The sequence below is a fragment of the Lissotriton helveticus genome, chromosome 12 (assembly GCF_964261635.1).
Source record: "Lissotriton helveticus chromosome 12, aLisHel1.1, whole genome shotgun sequence".
In the NCBI taxonomy this organism is placed as follows: Eukaryota; Metazoa; Chordata; class Amphibia; order Caudata; family Salamandridae; genus Lissotriton; species Lissotriton helveticus.
In genome coordinates, this window is record NC_136073.1 from 688,254,796 (window position 1) to 688,275,282 (window position 20,487).

Genomic DNA, 20,487 nt, shown 5'->3' on the forward strand with positions numbered 1-20,487 from the left:
TATTTCACTCCAGGCTACCCTACCTCCCTGCTAACCCAGCCAACACCACCTCGAAAAGCTGGAACCATCAGACCGGCGGCCCACTCTAGACCATACTCGATCCTAAAAAATGCATCAGGACCCGAAGATCAGCATAAAACCTCCCAAATAGAGGTCTTCAACGTTGACACAAGTCAAGGCTGGGGGTGGCTCCCAGCGATCTTGTCAACCAAAAGCTCAGAATGACCTCTCGAGGTAGAGCTCTCAGACTTTAATCACAAACTCCTGGTAAAGTCAATCCCCCTAGCAGCCTCACATACAACCGTATCTAATCAACAAGGAGATCCCACCTTCTTAATGTGTTCCTGGAACATCAGCGGCCTTCATCAAAAAATTGCTAAGTGATATTAGTAATGGCTGTGGATCCCTTTGGGGTCTTGAACAACTAATGTCTCCTTCTCAGAGGGCCTTTGTGAAACCGCAAGCCCAGTTTCATTCCTGTATCATGGTTGGGATCCATAACGTAGCCTCGCCATGGGGGCTAGTGACTGAAACAGGCCCATATATGCTTCCTAAATCAGGACATCTTGCAGGAGACACTATGAGGACAGCTTCAGCCTATGATGAGCGCTTCTTCTCTGAGGCAAAGCTGATCTTGAATAACATTCGGAATTTACAAACAGATCGACACTCTTTGACTGGGATTCAGTCACACACATGCATGGCCATGTTCCTCTATTCTGGTGCATCACATGACTCACCTTCTTCCTCTGGGCTTTCACCATCCAGGACAAGGGAGAGGAAAATTCATCTTAAAGGAGCAACTGGCGTGGCTTCTCAAATGATTCAGCCTATCAGGGCACAGGCTGAGGCTATTTGGGCTATTTGGGTGTTAGTGTTAAGTGTTTTCCTGGTGCTGGAACGCCATGTCACCGCAGTATTCAGCGCCCACGTAGAGGTTAATGGGGGACTGGCCTCCCGCCAGGCCGGCTTTCGCCCCAGGCACTCGACCGAATCAGTTGTGGTCTCGGTCCTGGACAACCTCAGGAAGGGTATGGATAATAACAAACATCAGGCGCTGGTACTCCTCGATCTCTCCGCCGCCTTTGACACGGTGGACCACACTATCTTACTGTCCCGTGTCAAGGCGGCAGGAATTGAGGGTTCAGCCCTGATCTGGCTTTCCTCCTTCCTGAGGGACCGTACCCAGGCGGTTCGGCTAGGAGACTTCACGACCACTCCACTCCCTGTCACTTGTGGTGTTCCCCAGGGCTCCTCTCTTTCCCCTCTACTATTCAACCTTTATATCTCTCCTCTTATTTTCGCTCTTCAGCAGCTGGAGGTCACCGTGTACAATTATGCCGATGACCTCCAGCTTATTTTTGACCTGTCTTCTTCTCCTCTCTCTGTCTCCAATTTCCAGTCTTCTATGACATTCATCAGGGACTGGATGAACCACAACCATCTCAAATTGAACCCGGATAAAACCGAGTTGGTTCTCACCGGTGGTTCTTCCAGTCCCTGGAATTCTATCTTCTGGCCCCCCTCTCTTGGTCCCTCCCCCACTCCTTCAACCTCGGTCAAAACACTGGGTGTTAAAATGAACAACCAGCTCACCCTTCATTCACAAATCAGCGCTGTAGTCTCCTCCTGCTTCCTCACCCTCCGAACCATCCGCACTGTTTCCTGTTTTTTTTCCCCCCAGGCACTCAAGTTGATCATGACCACACTGGTGATATCGCGGCTGGACTATGCCAATGCCCTTTACAACGGCATCCCAGCATACAGCCTGCGCAGGCTCCAGATGGTCCAGAACCAGGCGGCCCGGTTGGTCTTTGGTCTCCCACGATATCACCACTCCACACCGCTCCTCAGGGAGCTTCACTGGCTTCCTGTTAAGGAACGTTCCCTTTTTAAGACCGGCTGCATGGTCTTCCAGGCCCGCCAAGGCACTGCCCCTGCCTTCATCTCCTCGCTAATAAAAGAATACGTCCCCACTAGAGAGCTTCGCTCTTCTTCCAAATCTCTCCTTCAAATCCCACGTTTCAAACGGAAAAAGTGGGGTGGAACCAACTTTTCTACCTTAGCCCCCACGTTTTGGAACTCCCTTCCTGATCACCTTCGTTTTGCCACCCACTATCTTTCTTTTCGTAAAGACCTAAAAACGTTCCTTTTCAAACTGGCCTTCTCTGTGTAATTTCCCTTCTTCTCAACGACAGGTTAATTTTGCCTCTGTTGCCGAACTCTCCACTAGCGCCAAGAAACCGTACGGTGCACGCTGCGCTCTATAAATGTTTTAAATTAGAAATTAGAAATTAGCCAGTGTAGCCTTACTGCTGCTGTGATAGATGCCTCTTTGCTTCAAGAACTGCTAGAATTCTTCTCTAAGCTGTAGGTCTGTTGTCAGGCTTCTATTAAATGGTAATCCATATGTGGATACTGTGCTTACAAGCTTAGTAAGGACTGCTTTGGCAGTGGTTGCACTGATGAACTTCAGTATCCACTAACCTGAGACAGAGTTTCCAAAGCCTTCCTGAAGTGAGACATGTGAACTCCTACTTGTTAATTGTGGCCATCTTCTGGGCAGTAAGGAGCGCTGATTTCATTATGGTGAAGGAGCTTCGGTTTTCTGATCTCCCAGAGACCTAAAACCTTTTTTCTTTGCCTTTTAGAGTATCTGAACTGAGACAGGTTTGACGCTGTCCTTAATGGCTGTCGAAACAAGGACTTAGATGATTTTAAAAAGGTATTGCATGTAGAAGAAGCCTGTCAAAACAAAGAGGAATGTTTCTTCTCCTTAAAAAGACAATGCAGTTTGCCTTCGCTAACGGAGGGTGAAAGAGCTTTAAGCCCTCAAAAAGTATGTGCTGAGCTGCAGATTTCAGGGACTAATGCGTATGCCATTCTCTTAAGTAAAGATTCTGGCTTGCCGCTTGTATTGCTCCTTGAGAAAGCGCTGCCGCCCTTATAATGTCTACAATGTCAGGGCTCGATAAATCCTAAACATTTTACTACGTCTGCAGGTCTAGTAACTTGAAAAATCTCCTCGACCTAACTAACGTACTTGAGCTCTGTCTTTGAAAGCCGAGCAAATGTGACAAGATAACAGGATTTAAATGCATCTTTACTGCTCGTTCACTTTGTGAGAGGTCAAAGGTCAGTTTGTCTTCCTACTCACCAGAAAGGGCAAGTAGGTCCTAAAAATAGCTTGTGCTAAATAAATCTGGCTCACCATAGCGAGCGGGCGATTAGCTTTTTCGAGCCCTGAATGTCAAAGGAGATAGAAAGAAACTCAATTTGTTTCTCCATAGCTTCCACAAGTGCGGAGGATTCAGGGGATATTTCACACCGAGGCCCGCACCAATTGCTTGCTTGCCTGCCTGTTGCTGCACTGGGGTGGGACTTAGTCCCTCAGGGTTCCCTTGACCAAAGCAGGAGGACCAACCCTCCCGATGCCACAAAAGCACCAGGAGACTCCTGCAGTGTGGGACGTGCTACTGAGGAAAGCTACCTATTGAAGTCAGTCAAAGGAGAGGTATTTGGTTTGATTTTTCTTCATCTCAGTACCTTTTGCTTGAACTGAGTTTATTGCAGTGCTCCATATTTGTTGAACATTTGGTCCACTCCTTATATTGCACCGTTATTTATCACGTTACACCTTGGGTCATAATAGGGAAACATAAAACTCAAACAAGCGGGCCAACCGCCACCACTACTACAACTATCGAAGCGTTCCTCACATGTGCAATAGATATCATCAGCAAAGAAATCATGTTGCCAGAGTGCCGCCTCCTTTCCATCCACTCAAACATCACCCCATCTAATTTCACCAGGAGGGAGTTCGCCTAGCCCCACAAACTCAGACATAGGACCAGGAGTTCCAAATGAATTGACTGAAGGATGGGAGAGTTACGAACAGAGATTTCTAAATCGCCCCTGCCCAACCTGCAGGTGATCCCCTTGGAGCCAAAGTTACAGTAGTCACTCCTATTGTACAGGGTGTGACAGGGAAAAGAAAGAAACAGGAAGCTGCATCTAAATCTAAATGCCCAAGGGTCAAATTCAGCCAGTCACCTAAAAAGAAAGACTCCCTGGCAGGGGAAAGGAAAAGGTGAGCATCACCCAGGACTTTCTTCGTGTAACAGTCGTTGTTGCTTTGGACACAAAGCTGAAACCTATTTTGGAGCGTCTCTCTGCTATAGAGCAGAAGCTCAAAAAGCTAACTGGAGGGGGGGGGGCTACATAAGGATAACAGAACCGTCTTCAAAGCACCAGATGTTCCCCTTCCCGCTCCTGTGTCGTCATCATGAGCAGTGTCTGGGGAGATGCTGTGTGCTCAAGATGGACTTCCTTCCTTTCCATTCAGTCCTCTCTTATACCACTTTAAATAGTGATTTTAAGTTTGAGATCAATGACTGATATGTGTAGGCTACATAAATACATTGTCAAGTGCACCCCTGCATAAGATTTTTTTGAGTGAAGCATCAATATTCTTGTCAGTTTGGTTCTTTAAAATGCTTTCTTTAGCAATGAACGTTCTTCTGAACAAACTTGCCTCAAACGAATCTACTGGGACTACTTTCAGAAACCTCTTATCTCCTTCTTCTAAGGGATATAATAATCTTAACATTAATCTTAGTACGTTTTTCGTATCTGGGTCCTTAGATTCTCTTAAGATGAATTTGGTGGCATGGTGATGAATAGGTAGGGCTAAAGCTGGAGTTTGTTGAAACTGCCTTAACACAAGCTCTGCATATGCGCTAGAAGATTTTGCGTCTTTTCTAAGGGGCAGAATGTGAAAAAAATCAAGAGGAAGAGGTCTCTTCGAAATTATCTTTTTTTTTCTGTGCTTGCCCATAATAAATCAGGAAGATCACCACAAAGAATGCCCAGCAATCTCTACCCCAATCACCACAAACAACCTCCTCGCACACACAAAAGAATGAAGCTATAAAGACATCAGCTGTTATTATAATCCTTTTAGATTTCCTCTTTTTAACCCAACCAAACGTTTTTTGTTTTTCTTTTAAAAATGTTAACGTAATATGTATCGCATTTGTAAATGATTTTAGGTTATCATACAATAAAAAATGCATACAGACTATTAAAACATTCGAGCAAGGCCAAATACACAGCACTTGCTCTCTCCGTATCTTTTATTTATTCTTCCCCACGTCAGCCTGGGGAGAACGCCATTCAGGTGTAGTGTGGCTCACTGGTTAGAGGCGGCAGGCCCGAGAGTAGAAGTCAGCCTGGGACCAGGGTTCAATTCCCGACGCGGCAGGGTCGTGGACCTTGGTCAGCGGACTCGATAATTCTCGCTTCGGTGCTTACTCTAATCAGGGGTTCCACTCGGCAACTCTGGGCATTAGCTTGCCTAATCTCCACAACGGCCCCACCAATTCCGGGGATGCCTGGCTCCACCTTGGGGACTCCCAGCAGGGACCATCCCACAGGGAAAGCCAGGACGGGTTCCCCAGAGTTATACAGCGCCGGGACGCCCCGTTGCTGGGGCAGCTGTGTGCTTTACAAGTATACTACATTTACATTTACATTCACCTACCTGGTTGATACTCCAAGCACATCGCTCTCGCCTGTAGGACTGTCTCCAATTTCCTCCAGGGATATCTTCCTCCTCCTGTGGTAAGCCCTTATGTTGCGCTGCCCGTATCTCTTCTGTGTCGGGCACAGCTGAATCCTGGGCACTATTGTAGCAGGTCTAAGTCTGGCAAATACCTAAATTCCCTATTCCTATCCTAGTCATACACAGGAGAAAAAAACAGGAAGTTGTATAGTTTCCATGACCCTTAAGATGTCCTAGGTATGAGCACATTTGTAATTTACTTCCTGTTTCTTTCTCCTGCAAGAGATGGAGGCATCTTTCAATTGAATGGGAGGGCCCCTTGTAAACACCACATTGGTGCGCCACTACTTTTGTAAACAATTAGTCTACTTTAGTGAAACTTTGATGCAATCTTTATTTTACACTTGTTTTTTTATTTAAATATAATTTTACTGATGTCCCTTTTCATGTTGTTGATTTGAAAGAGTAATGTCACTTACTGAGATCATCTCTCAGTGAGATGTCATTTTATATAAAGGCCTGGGCGGAATTCATGCAATTCCACTTGAGATTGTTACGCGAAATTCCTATAATGCCACATCGCGTAATTACACTCCAGTTGGGGCAACATTTTACAATGAGCGTACGAAGAAACCTGAGCGCCTGTTGCTCTCGCCGTGTCTTTTTTTGGTTTGTTTTTTTGTGAAATGCGTCCTCATGCCCAAAATTGACATTTCACTTGATTTTCCCTAATTACGCAAAAGCAAGTAATGCGAATTTCACACCACCCTAATTACTGTGTGCAAATCAGTTGTCACTCCTAGATAGTCTCTAAAATGGAGAGCTCCTGCAACACATTATACAAACGTATTACCTATACAGCAGGAAAAGCAACTGGTGCTGTACAGTGCAAATCAGAACCTGGCGACACACCGCTCTTTTCTCGATGTACTATTTGAAAACAGCTGCAGAGAGATGAGGAGTCCTGCGTGGTTGCTCCTCAGTAAATATAACTTGACATATTCTAAGCTGTGGTGCGCGTCTCATCTCAAATGCTTTAAACAGTTCCCGTCCTGTTGTTTGCCGCCTCTTTCCTTGTGTGAGAGGACGGGGTCACGTGACGTCCAGTTCCAATCCCGACGGTCTTCCATTGGCTGAGGATTCGGCAGAAGCCTGCGGGTTGTTTCCGTCAAGTAGTGTCTTCATTAACTCCCTAACCCTACTACCCGCAGAGGCATCTCTAGGGTGCTTTGAGGCGGAATGTTCGCATTAGGTAGCGCTTTACAAAAATCCTACAAAACGAAGCTTCCCATCGCAGTATGTTCTATGGAATTCACGAAAATATTTAATTCTCTTGGCAGTTTGTTTTCCTTTGTGCGTTTTCCTCGTCTTTTTCAGTTCACCTTCCCCTTAAAAATGAATTCTTCCCTCTCTGCACACGCGTAAGGTGGCTACAGGAGGTGCACAGACAATATATCAGAGCTATGTGAGCGTCAGTGTTCAGCTGCAGCATTGGTGGTTCAGTGGTAGAATTCTCGCCTGCCACGCGGGAGGCCCGGGTTCGATTCCCGGCCAATGCAATAGCAAATAATTTTAGTTTTTATTTTAAAAAATGACGACATTTTTCCTGTGACATGATCCTGCTTTCAAAAAGCGCACGTTTCAAATGTTAGAACTTTAACAATATAGTATGCTATGGCAAAATGGCTGCTGTCTTTTTTATAGCGAAAAGGGAGCACTGCAGACAGTATAAGTAACCCTAAAAAAGCGGGGGATAAAACGTCTTTCTGTAAAAAAAAAAAAAAAAGTATGTCTCACTATAGGTAATATTTTGAACAAAGAAAACATTCAATGTTAAACAATGTTGAGGCGCATAAAAAAGCATTGCTTCGTCCCTAATAAAAGGGGGCACAGCCCTAATCCAGTTATTTTCTCGTTGTAAAGAAATCTGGCTCCTGTTATCATCAGGCGTCCATGTCACACAGCATGTCAAATGTTTTTGACGTCTTATTTACAAGTCGATATTTATGCTATCGTCAGAGGGTGAACAGTTTTTCAGAATTAAAAACCTGGACACAGCCGCAGACATAGAAATAGGACTATGTTTTGACCAGGGCTGGATTATGTTCAAATGACTACACTAACAAGCATTTGCAATGCAATAGGTCTCGCATTTGCGAGAGTTTAAGCTACTGGCATTGCAAATAACAAACCCTTTTTTTGTTTTAAAAACAAAACATAAATAAAAGACATTGTAACTTACTATGCGAATAGCTCAAACTCGCGTAAATGCGAGACCTGTTGCATTGCAAATGCTTAAGTAGTGGGCTGCCTCTTCGGTTATTACAAGTGGGCACAGGGAGATACTGCCACTGCTTGGCGGGGAGTGAGGAGGGCACTAGGCTGGAAAGTTGACATTGGTCTGAAATGTGAGACCTCTTCGCAGCTGTGCAGTGCGATAAGCTGGCAGCATGGATCTCAGTGACTGGCTGGCATGGGAGTCAGTGGTGAGCACTGTGAGTGTCTGGAACTGGTGGTGGTGAAGGCACCTCTTGTTAACCACACAAAACTTCGCCCTCCGGGGTACCAAAGCGGGCTCCGGAAGGCATGGCACATGAATATCCTGGCCAAAATATCGTGTGGCCAAAATATTGTATCCTAATTATCATATGCACGATACTGCTGTCCTGTTTTCTAACAATATTCTAACATAAAACCCAGAAGTAGGTCACAGAGGAGACACCCAGGGCTGTTCTGGCAGGGAAAGGGATGCTTCGGCAATCCATTCTGCCTCACTCTGCGGGCTGACCGACACGTCCCCGCAGGGGACCCTCATAAGAGAGCGGCCCCCTTAGTGCCACAGGATGGCACACGGGGCAGCCTAGTGTTCCGAGACCCTTTGGGTCCCGCTCGTCACTTCCGGCCGGGACAGGGCGCGGGGAGAGGTATAAATGCCTCCCCTGCCCACCTGGCGGCCTCTTTGTCCCCTCACCCTGAAGCCGTTTGTGTGCCCTCTGGTCACTCATCCAGAGGCCGGGTCTGGCGTCAGCGTGCTGCTGTTCCTGCGTTCGACGGGTTGGTTTTCTGTTGCGGTGAGTCGTTCCCTCTCGGGGATTTTGTGATTTCATTGCCGTTTTTAGGCTAGGGGACAGTGGGGGTGCAGAGGCCATGCAGCGGATCGCGTGCACTAAGCCCCTGCCCTACACCCTGGGAGGTACTCCGGTGCACGGCCTCTGTAATATTCGGGGGCATGTGGGGTCGCTAGAGTGGGCCCGCGTTTATTGAATTGAGTTTGCACTGGTGCTGGATTCCTCGGAGAGGCCATGGATGGTGGGCTGCGGCTTGCCGCTCATCAATAAGCACAGTCTTTCCTCGCGCGGAGATTCACGCCGTCGTCCGAGGGAGCTGCAAGTGAGGGTGAGATGTCTGTAAAGCCCCCCCCCTCTAAAAACTCGTGGGGTAGGCACTGTCCGGCCATTGCTGGATTTATGATGCCTAAGAGGGGAGGTTTAGGAGTTCCCCGGTACTTGAGCAGGCTCACAAGGTTTCGTGACTCTGAGAGATAGAACTATTGGAGGTAGCGGGCGGCCATTAATTCGGCCAACTCCGATGTGTCTTTAATCTCCGGTGAGTAGGGCCGTCCCTTCAGACTGCAAGACGTGGGCATAGTGGAAGTCGTCTTTGTCTCTGCCCTCGACGCCCCTTGCAGGGCCGAGGTTCCACGCCATCTGGTCTTGCGGCGTACTAGTTTCATCCCCTGTCTTGGATCGGGCCGGCCTCGGGAGGTTTTGTGGTGAGTCAACCACCACTCTTCAGCACGAACAGCGGTATGTGTAGGAGAGTAGGGTCTGCTATCCTATGGTCACCCCAAATTTTTGCTTTTTGCTTCACTGGTTCATGACTTAATGTGGCTGTGGGCCTGCTAATCTGACCCACAGCCTGCTGTTCTCTCTCTTAATTGTTACCCATGCACTTTAGGTGCCTAACGACATTGGAACTGGTTCACCTTATTGGCCCCTGTAACAGTGTACCCAGGTACCCAGGGCATAGGTGCTTCCAAGGCCTACCAGGGGCTGCAGCATGTATTGTGCCACCCCTAGCCTAGCCTCCATATTTGACACAACTGGCTGATCACTCAGCTGGGGTAAGTCGGTGTAATCACCCCTTACTTAGGTGTAGTATGCCTATACCTAACCTAAAATGGACACATATGTCCCTATCAGCCACTCCTATGGAAGGCCTCATCAATCCTGGAGGCAGAGTGCTTGGGAATATGTGAGATAGTGCTCTGGCATGAGCTGAGCCTGTCTGCAGCTTTCGGAACCATGTCCTTTAGCTGTTTCATGATACTGCCATACCATATACTCTTAAGTGCATTATGAACCTCGCGGTTAAATGCTATCTTTGGTTTGGCTTTATCAAAACATGTCGAGTAAGGTGTCATACGAATTGGAATACTACCCCCTCGCCAGTTCTGGCGACGGGGTAGCATTCCACCCTTCTAGAGGGACACGACATGTACCTAGCCTGAACCCCGGTTAAAGTTAAACAGAGCCTCAGCATCACAAAATGGATGCTGCCACCACAGACACAAGTCTGACCTCCTGCTGCTGGGAGTCCTTCCAGCGAGGGCAGCTTGGACAAAGGGTTTCCTGCCTTGGGAGGTGCTAGCACCACCCCAGACAGGATTTTGTGTATTGGGTAGGACAGGGCTGAATAGAATCAGACATGCCTGGGGCACACAAGGTGTCCCTGTGCATAGGCCAGTTCAAACCGGTGCTGGGGCCTTCCAGCCCCAGTCCTGGCGCGAAACTGGACAAAGGAAAGCGGGTGTAACCACCCCCCTTCCTGGTTCCACCCAGAGGAGGGACCTAGTAGGTGATCCGGCCCCCCAGATTCGAATAAGAGTGGGAGCTGTGTCCTGAGACTTCAGATCATCCTGAATCAACTTGAAACTAAGAAGACGACTGGACTTCGACATTCTGCTGCACAGAAGACTGAAGAGCATCTCCCTTGTGGCCTAGGAGTGGCCACCCTGTGAACACAGGCACCATCCAGCAACTCGACGTCTGCTTTGCCGCCGCCTCCCGCCGGAGCCCGAGCCCAGAGCCCGACAAGACCCAGACTCCCAGACTTCTCGCAGCCCGATCCACAGTCCCTGCAAAGAAGGGACCCGTGGAGGCACCGAGAGACGTGGGACCGGACCTCTTGAAAGACCCCCAAGAAGCTGACTGCGCAGTATCCGAGGCACCCTCAACACTGTGCTTTGGGGTTTGAGAAGCCCCAACCTCGAGCAGCCCTTGCACCGAAGATCAGCCCCCCAGCATCTCCACGATCTGCGTGGGGCCCTTTTGCACCGTGCCACTCGACGCGCCATCCCGGCCACTTGCCACGTGGCTAGCGGCCATCTTGGCGTCGAAAACGACAAACTACACCGCTGATCTGGTTGCTCCAGATTGGCCCTTGCTCCCCTAAAAAGGAGCACCCGCTCTGACCTTGCTGGTCCGAGTGAGAAGCTTGAATCACTTCCTGCGTGGCTTTCTTTAGCCAATGAATATGGCCTGGGATCACTAGATCACCAGGACTCCAGCGCGCACTAACTAAATGAAAATTTTCAAGGTTTTCCAATTATTGCATTTTTAATCCATATGCTTTGTTTTTTGCATCATTTCATTTTAAACACGTAAAATATAATCAAATGTAATATATACATAAATAATATACAATTGACGTATCATATCATAAATTTTTCACAAATCTTTATGCACAACACAATTATATATACAACCCAATGCATTTCGGGGTTATGAACCCCTTCGTCAGGGGCCTATAAAAGAAAAGAGAAAAAGGAAACCTATTTAATTACGATGCTTAAAGAAGGGTATTCATTTACTGTATAAAGTCATATAGCGTTCTCTTACCTAAATAACTGGTTGCAAACTTATTGCATGGTCTACATAGTTTAGGGAGGATCTAAAAAAAAATATATAATCAAATGAGTATCCAAACTAGCGCTATAAACAGCACAAGATATCATATAGTGCTTGTATATAGTTACCTCACTTCCGGTAGTTGAAAAAAGACTACCTATAAATAATTGAAAAACATAAGTTTGCCATGAGCAATCCGATAAATCATTGTCAGCAAACCACAAGGGTTTGTTTGCCATAAAATGAGCGCAAGGCTCTATGCTCACCTCAAGGTCTGTGCTTCTTATCAACGGTGTTTAAAGGGAATCTGACAGAATAAATAAATGAATAACGTTTAGGGACCTCTCATGCATGATACCACCGTGTTACGTACTGGGCAGTTTCCAAATCAAAATACTGAACGTTATTTTACCTGCGAGTCTTTTTGTGTTTCACGGAGTCTCGCTAACATTCAGCTTACTCCCATGCTACAAATAAAATGAAAACTGTGTTTAGCATTCGGTTAGTTGAACCGATTACCATCAGGTTTAAGGGGCTCTCATACAACTAAACGCTTACCGGAGATGCATAGGAGGTGGCGTTGTACCGGCGTCTTCCCTCACTGCTAACAACGAGGACGATAGTCCTTCGTTTATGTTAATGCGGTTGACCTGATGCTTCCAAAATAATAAACGGACTCTAGCGTAAACCGATGGCGGCCATATCTAAAGAGGAACTAAAGTTTGCAATTTCCGAATCCAAAAGGTTTCTCTTCAAAAGCAGAATTCGTAATAAGAATATGACTTCACCATTAGCTAGACATTGGGTTGAAAAAGGCCATACCATAGCACAGGTTCGATTTCAAATTATCGAACAAGTCCCACAATGCTTGGGAGTAGACAATGCAAAAATCTTACTCAGAAGAGAAACCTTTTGGATTCGGAAATTGCAAACTTTAGTTCCAGATGGGCTCAATGACAAATTGGACATGATATGTTTCCTTTAGTTTAGTTTAAATCAGAGATTGCAGCTAATTTCCCGCAGGGTATAACCTACACAGTGGTGCCTAGAATAGGTTGAAATACACATAGTGTTACCACTTGATTTCAGATATAATTTAATTGTCATTTGGACTATTCATATTGATAACAAAAGAATGTATATGTGATCAAATGATACTTTTTCTTTTTCTTTACTTCTCCCTCTTTTTCTTTACTTCTCCCTATCTGTTTCGCCCCTATTGGCCATAGAATGAGTAGATATGATTTCGGGTATCATCCGAATGTAGTCATTAACGAGTAAAGTCATTTAGACATCAGTTTAATATGCTCCCTTTAGTCCATTAGTTCGTAACCCATAGGTAATTAGTTGAGAATAACCCTCTTTAGATATGTCCGCCATCGGTTTACGCTAGAGTCCGTTTATTATTTTGGAAGCATCAGGTCAACCGCATTAACATAAACGAAGGACTATCGTCCTCCTTGTTAGCAGTGAGGGAAGACGCCGGTACAACGCCACCTCCTATGCATCTCCGGTAAGCGTTTAGTTGTATGAGAGCCCCTTAAACCTGATGGTAATCGGTTCAACTAACCGAATGCTAAACACAGTTTTCATTTTATTTGTAGCATGGGAGTAAGCTGAATGTTAGCGAGACTCCGTGAAACACAAAAAGACTCGCAGGTAAAATAACGTTCAGTATTTTGATTTGGAAACTGCCCAGTACGTAACACGGTGGTATCATGCATGAGAGGTCCCTAAACGTTATTCATTTATTTATTCTGTCAGATTCCCTTTAAACACCGTTGATAAGAAGCACAGACCTTGAGGTGAGCATAGAGCCTTGCGCTCATTTTATGGCAAACAAACCCTTGTGGTTTGCTGACAATGATTTATCGGATTGCTCATGGCAAACTTATGTTTTTCAATTATTTATAGGTAGTCTTTTTTCAACTACCGGAAGTGAGGTAACTATATACAAGCACTATATGATATCTTGTGCTGTTTATAGCGCTAGTTTGGATACTCATTTGATTATATATATTTTTTTAGATCCTCCCTAAACTATGTAGACCATGCAATAAGTTTGCAACCAGTTATTTAGGTAAGAGAACGCTATATGACTTTATACAGTAAATGAATACCCTTCTTTAAGCATCGTAATTAAATAGGTTTCCTTTCTCTCTTTTCTTTTATAGGCCCCTGACGAAGGGGTTCATAACCCCGAAATGCATTGGGTTGTATATATAATTGTGTTGTGCATAAAGATTTGTGAAAAATGTATGATATGATACGTCAATTGTATATTATTTATGTATATATTACATTTGATTATATTTTACGTGTTTAAAATGAAATGATGCAAAAAACAAAGCATATGGATTAAAAATGCAATAATTGGAAAACCTTGAAAATTTTCATTTTGTTAGTGCGCGCTGGAGTCCTGGTGATCTAGTGATCCCAGGCCATATTCATTGTATTATTGGGTTCTAGCAGGCACCAATCTAGTGCAGCACACGTACCGACCAAGTGATCAAATTTGAGGACAGAGTGCAATACCACCAACCATACATTTCTTTAGCCAAGGCCTGTTTGCTCCAATCAAGTTGCCGACACCGCCATCAGCGAGAGCCTACGTGGGACAGCTCGTGACCGACTCCTGGACGTCCTTGACCTCTTCGTGTCCACGTGGCTGCAGAGACAATCTTCACGACATCAACTGTTTGCCCCCGACATCGCCTGGTTCCTTCCTGGTTCCACGGTAGTCACAGGCTAGTGACTTTGAACATTGTCCCCTCTGCTTTCAGGTCTTCACCTCTTCAGATCCACCCTTGGATCCACCGGAACTCTTCACCTCGAGCCGCCTGCAGCATCTTCAGCTCCAAGCACCATCGACCTGCGTGACGAAACCCGACACTACTTCGACCCTGTGCACCCGCTTCCTGTGGGTGAGGTAACTCAGCAACGCCGGTGTTCCCACACTGGTATACACCTCTAGTGTCTGTGTCTAAAGTTTCATCATTCTAGGTCACTCGGAAGGTTCCTTAATAACTAACTTTGTAACTTTTACGCACCATTGACATTGCATTGGTAAAGCGTGCACTTTCCGCACTGCACCCGAGTCCCGCGGGCCTTTCCCGACTTCTTCACTGCTAGTCCCGAACAGCTCCAGCGATTCCCCAGGCCTTAGGCCTCTTCACTTTCCCCATAGTGGTTCTTATACCACTATTTTAGTATATGGATTAGGTGGCCCCTAGGGCTCATCCAAAATTGTGCAACTTTTGTATATTTAAACTGTGTTTTGTTTTAACGCATTTGCTTCTGTGCTCATAAAGAGTATCAGGGTTATTTGTAGAAATAAATCTATATATATTTTCAATATATATCTGTGTGGTGTCATTTCATTTGGTATTCAAGGGATTGTGTATGGTAAAACAGCTTGCTTCACATGCCTCTACAGAGTTTAGCCTAAGACTGCTTAGTCCATGCTACCCCTAGGATAGCTTGTCTATAAGGTTGACTTTACAACCTGCACCATAAGGGTTGCTTGGCATGGTACAAGGTGATCACTAGAACTAGTGAGCATCATATACCAGGCCAACTTCTCACAGTATGCCCACCTAAAGTCATGTTCCTAAAGGCCGCACTTTATGGCTCAGAAAGCTCACCGCTTTCTCAGTCGTTGGCCCCTGAGGTTTATTTATGGTTGCGGGGGTCTCGTTTCGGCCGGTTGTTGGACCCTCGTCTGGCGGTGGGGGGAGTGGTGTATGCTGGGAGAACAGATGAGTCGGGGTCGGGCGCGCTGGCTACCGCTGGAGTTTGCTTTTGTCAAATGAATCACACTCTACAGTGGCCCTGGCTCACTCTTGACCATGCGCCGAGTGGCTCGTCTGGACAGATGCTTCGGGGGTTGTGTCCTGATTCCCCCAATGTCAAACTAGGAGGCAGCAGGTCATTGTTGGACAGAGATAATCTGTATTAAAAGAACCACACGGATTACAGAGCAGTTTAAGCGTACTCCGCTCCGAAATTGCTCAGGGGTTGAGCGCGCACGGCATGCTTCAGGGTGGAGTTGCAGGTAGGGATACCAGATAAGACAGTGAATTATTGCACACGCTGTCTAGGAAAACTGTGCGGCAAGCGATGTCCAGCCCCGTTGGGTTTGAGGGGACTCGGGCCCCTACTTTTTGCAGTGGGGCAATACTGCGGGGTTGATGTCAGGGGCCGGTTGCGCGGCCGCTGGTCTGGCGAGGGTAGGAGTGTCGTGGCCATGTTGCACGCACGGGCTCCCACTGGTGTTTAGGTGCACCGCAGGCTGGGGTTTTGCCCGAGTTGGTCGTCGCAGATGCTAAGCAGTAACGGGGTGCTGGTGGCGAACAGCCCTCAGTGGGTATTTGGGCATGCTGATGCCAGTGTTTTGGCTTTTTGGACAAAGGCGGGCTGTTTAGTCGTCACCGTGAGTGGCGAAGAGCTGCCTCCTCGAATGAGCAGAGCCCCCGGTGGCAAGGCAGAGGCGTCCCTTTGTTCTCCGGTGCCATTTGTAGCTTTCTGTTCCCCTCTGGACGGAAGTAAGACATAGCTGCCAGGTTGCTATGATATAATGTCCTAGTTTTGTTGTGGTTGTGAGTGACATTGCGGAATATGTGTACAATTCCTTGCGAGCGATAAAGATGAGGTTAACAAGTATGTATTAGAAATTACGTCCAATTGAGCAAAGGAAGTGTGTAGATTAATGTGTGCAGGTTCGAGAGAGGGGTGCAGATTTATGTGTGCAGTGTAGTAAAACAGGCTGACTGACTGGCATGTTTTATAGTAGTTATTTTTGCCAGCGCCCCTCGTGATATGGAAGTATCTCCTATTACAACCTTCACACTTCCGCCGAAATATCAGCAGCTGGAAGGTAAGCGCTAGGAGCTATACTGCTTCACCATTCCTGGGGAGCGGTAGTTCGATATAGCTAAGGGTGAGGACAGAACGCAGCAAGCAGTAGGAGTGGTTAATTAGGGCTAGATTGAGCCTGGGAATCACAATGCAAGTTTTGTTATGCGCAAGTATGGGCAGTGATCTGTTTGACCTGGCCACCATCGGGGCACAGTACTTGAGTAGGGGGACTGGCATAAGGCATTGAGCAGAGTTGTCCCATCTCTCACCTTTCATCAGTGATGCCCATGGACCTGGGAGGCTTCAGTTTGCGTCAGAGTGGTGCTTTTGTGGAACGTGGATGCCTTGGGAATTATTTCATGGATTCATTCGTGACACTCATTATTGACCATACTTGGCTTCCTGGTTGTACTGCGTAGAGTCATTACTGTGTACTAGCAGGAGGAACATGGGAATGGTGCGTGTTAACCATGCTGTGTCTATGCTGTCTCAGTGAAGAGGGGACGATGGCTAATAGTTGATACACTTTGCGTGAGTCTCTTGGCTTAGTGTGTGTTAATACTCCTCTTTCAGATGGAAGGGGTGAGTTGCCTAAGAGCGGATATGCTCCTCGTAGTACACTGTGAGTTTTATACTCTGTCAGTCACAGTATGTTGCAGTTAGGCTGGACTCGTTTCTGTATTCTTGGCAAGTGAGTTGGGATCGTTAGTATGCTCACGTCAAGGTTGAGGTGCTTGCTGCATCACAAGCAATATGGTGTGTCAGCGCGCTCAAGGGATAGTTTGCAATATTATTTAGAAGCGCAGTTGCTGCTTTTTTAACTCTGCATCTAACGACATCGACAAAGCCAACTTCCCTGACTTGTCAGGTTGATGTTCTTGCTGCATCATTATCCGGATGCAATGACTAAAACAGCAAGATGCCAGTCGGGAGGCAGATTGGCTCCCGCAGGCACAGGAAGGCCCGGGTGCAGGTACTCAAGGGGTGTCTCTGGGGGCAGGTTTACACCAGGTTTTGTTTTTAGGTACAAGTACCCTAGAGGGGATGCCGGGTGCATTATTCGTGTGGTCACGGTGTGCAAGTACACACAAGGTCTGCAAAGCAAAGCATGTTTCCAGGCATTTCAACCAGCAGGTCCAGGGCTCTAAGTTCACGTAATAAAAGGGTTTTTTCTAACGGAATAGATGGACATAGGACAGATGTGCCATGACTTTTTTCTCCGTCGCCTGTCCCTTAATTACATGCAGTGAGATGTACTTAGATGACTATCGCATTTGTCACCGGCAGACGTTTGCCGATATACCATGGGGATCTGAAAATTGCAGAGGGAGGGATACATTCATATATTCCTCCCTGCCAAAATAGTCACAGGGATGCACTAGTTCAGATTCAACCCAGGCCTTTATGCACAGCTTCGGCGGTTAAGTTGCCCACGATCAGTAATAACGGGCCGAAATGTCCTACTACTGCTGTCCAGCAGATAGTTTGGCTCATTGGACCGGGTGGTTTTCGGGTGCACGGCTAGGAACAGCACAACCAGCCGGTGTATTTTATCAGGCGGTCCCTACATACCCCCCAGCTTACTTTGCTCCATTGTGTGGACTACTTTAAGTGTTCGTGTTTGTTTACAAATAGGCCACGAGGTGACGGGTGGTTGGGCAATTTATCTGGTTTCCAAATTGCAGAGATTCTCAATCATCTGTTGTCCCTCAAACTTGGGTAAGGAAGTAATGAAGTGGAGATCAATATATCAGAGGAATTAAGGGTTAAACGGCATCCCTGATCTCATGTACCTGATATGGATTGACTTTGTGAGGACATGGATGACTATCTTGTGTTTACCTACAGAACATTCTACGTTTTTTTATCACGTGGGCGTTGGGTGAGAAGACATTTGGTTTCGCGGGGATTGAGTGTGCTGGTCCCACGCAACATCCTTAGCATCTCTTAGACAAAAACAGGCATTTTATTTTAAATTTGGTGAGTATCACAGATTTAGGTACTGTAATATCAAGAGCTGCTGCTGTGTTACAATGTTGAAAACACAAGTCACTTTCCTTGTATCCGTGTTACTTGAATCAGGCATTTTAATTACAGCCTCCTGGACAGCACAAAAAATTTGGCCCGAAGGCACCAGGGAGCCTCACAACGTTGGCGAGATAACCTGTGTACTGGGAGTTGCAGTCACAATAATAGCGCATGGCTACAAATGTTTTACAAGCCATGTGTGACAGGTCACTAATTTCAGTGTAATAATACATGACGTTTCAACAAATTTAGGGCCGGCAGAGTTTGGTAATAAAGGGGGCGAGCGTATCCCGCCATAGTATTAGGTGGTATAGTACCTTTTGACATGTACTAAGGGTTAATTACATGTATACAAGTGGCAAAACTATCTCAAGCATATGTTACTAGCAGGCTATGCGTATGTATCAACTTGATAGGGCTCGTAGGATTGCATCACGTTACTAAGTGCAGCCAGTAGAATCGTTTTAATAAGCTATTAGAATTGTTTAAATCAGCTATTTTGAACTACTTTAACTTGCTGTGCGAAAATATACCTTGACACACTAAAATATTATAAAATTATATCTTTCTGTCATAGGCAATCCACCTGTGCCGCACAAGGGGGAGGGGCCCTCACAATTATCTCCGCCTAGTTAGTTGTGGGGTACACACTTGTCAAAATGGAAACTTTTAACCCCACAAGGTGAGAAAGTAAAGTCTGGACTTCCGGAAGTGCGGCCATGGCCCGCCACGGCTATTTTCAGCAGCAAGCTCTCCAGTGCTATATTTGACAGGGTGGTTGTTTCTGGTGCACGGCACCGTCCCTCAATTGTCACTAAATAGCACTGGCTGGCTTTCAGAGAGGACCACTACAAAAGGCACGGAGTAAGTCAAGATCATTGGTGACTATTGCCTTTGGAGTTAACGGTTTGTTTTAATTTCTGGTGCCCAGAATAAATTGGACACTTATTGGCACGTTTACGGCCAGACAGGGTTGTGTCTTAGCAGGGGACCTGCGATTGATTTGGCTGGGTTTTTCTTGTAGGGTCCAGATGTGGGCAGGTAATAATAACCGTCTAAAACGAACTGCAGGGGTTTACACGCTGTGGAGGGCCCTTGACTAGGTGCACTAGTAATCGTTCGGCCTGAGTCAGATTTCTTTAGTGGTATTCAGGTTCTAAGGGGGGGAGATCTTAGGCAGTATTTCTATGCCGGGAAGTACGTAGTAAGAAAGTAATAGTGTCCCAAATTGCACAACTTGATTTATACATTTGGACAGGGTTATGAGCCGCCTAGGGTCCAACAAGTGCACTATCGGGGCAACTGGTCAAGAGACAGACATGAATAGTTACTCTACGCGGTGTACTAGAAGGGAGATTGTCTAAGCAGGTCTCAAACTAGCCTTGTAGGCATGATGGAGACAATTAGTGAAATGCCTAAAGAGGTAATCCTTGTGTTATAGGGGCGGGATGCCAAGGGATAGCTTGGTCGGCTTCCACAGGCAGGTGATTTCCACAGGGGCTTAGCTAAGCTTGAGGCCAGGCATGGACTTGTACAACTAATGTGTTATGTTTAAGGTTGCAAGCATGCACCAAGAGATGGAGCCTCAAGACCATCCAGGACGGGCAAAAACACCCGCTCAATAGCCAGGGAGCTAGAAAGTTGCAGTAGCTGCCGGCTAATTGTGGGTTGCGGTGTATTAAGCTGAGGGGAACATGGGGCCAGAGCATAAGTGGGCTACAATATTTGGAGAAGGGTTGTTTTGGCGTTCTCACTGCCCAAGAAGGGACAAGTATTTCATTCACATGGTTCCCCCATTTAAATGACAAGTACACGACGACACCCGTGCTTATGTCACATAGCCCATGGCACATTAGTAACCAAAGAGGGGGAATGGGATAGCAAATAACACTAACTGGAGCCTGTAGGGGAGAGTGTTGGACTTGGCCCTCTTGGCAGGGTCATCCCTGAACGTTTTGCCTTCTAATATTCTCTCTGACCTGTTTTTGTTGGTTTAATGACTCCAGGCACTTTACCACTGCTGACCAGTGCTAAAGTACATATGCTCTCCCACTGTAAATTGCTATATGTAATTGATTTTCATGATTGGCTTATTTGGTTTACTGTCAGTCCCCAGTAAAGTGCACCAGG

The 20,487-nt window shown here is 46.4% G+C and overlaps 1 protein-coding gene and 1 non-coding gene across 5 annotated transcripts in view; both read left to right on the plus strand.

The window, feature by feature from the left end:
* The window catches only part of IL34 (interleukin 34), a 920,960-nt gene that overhangs the window by 637,848 nt on the left and 262,625 nt on the right, over positions 1–20,487 (plus strand). The gene's annotated exons all lie outside the window — the stretch shown is intronic.
* Positions 7,052–7,122, plus strand: TRNAG-GCC (transfer RNA glycine (anticodon GCC)). Its single transcript has one exon. It is a non-coding gene; the product is annotated as a tRNA-Gly (tRNA).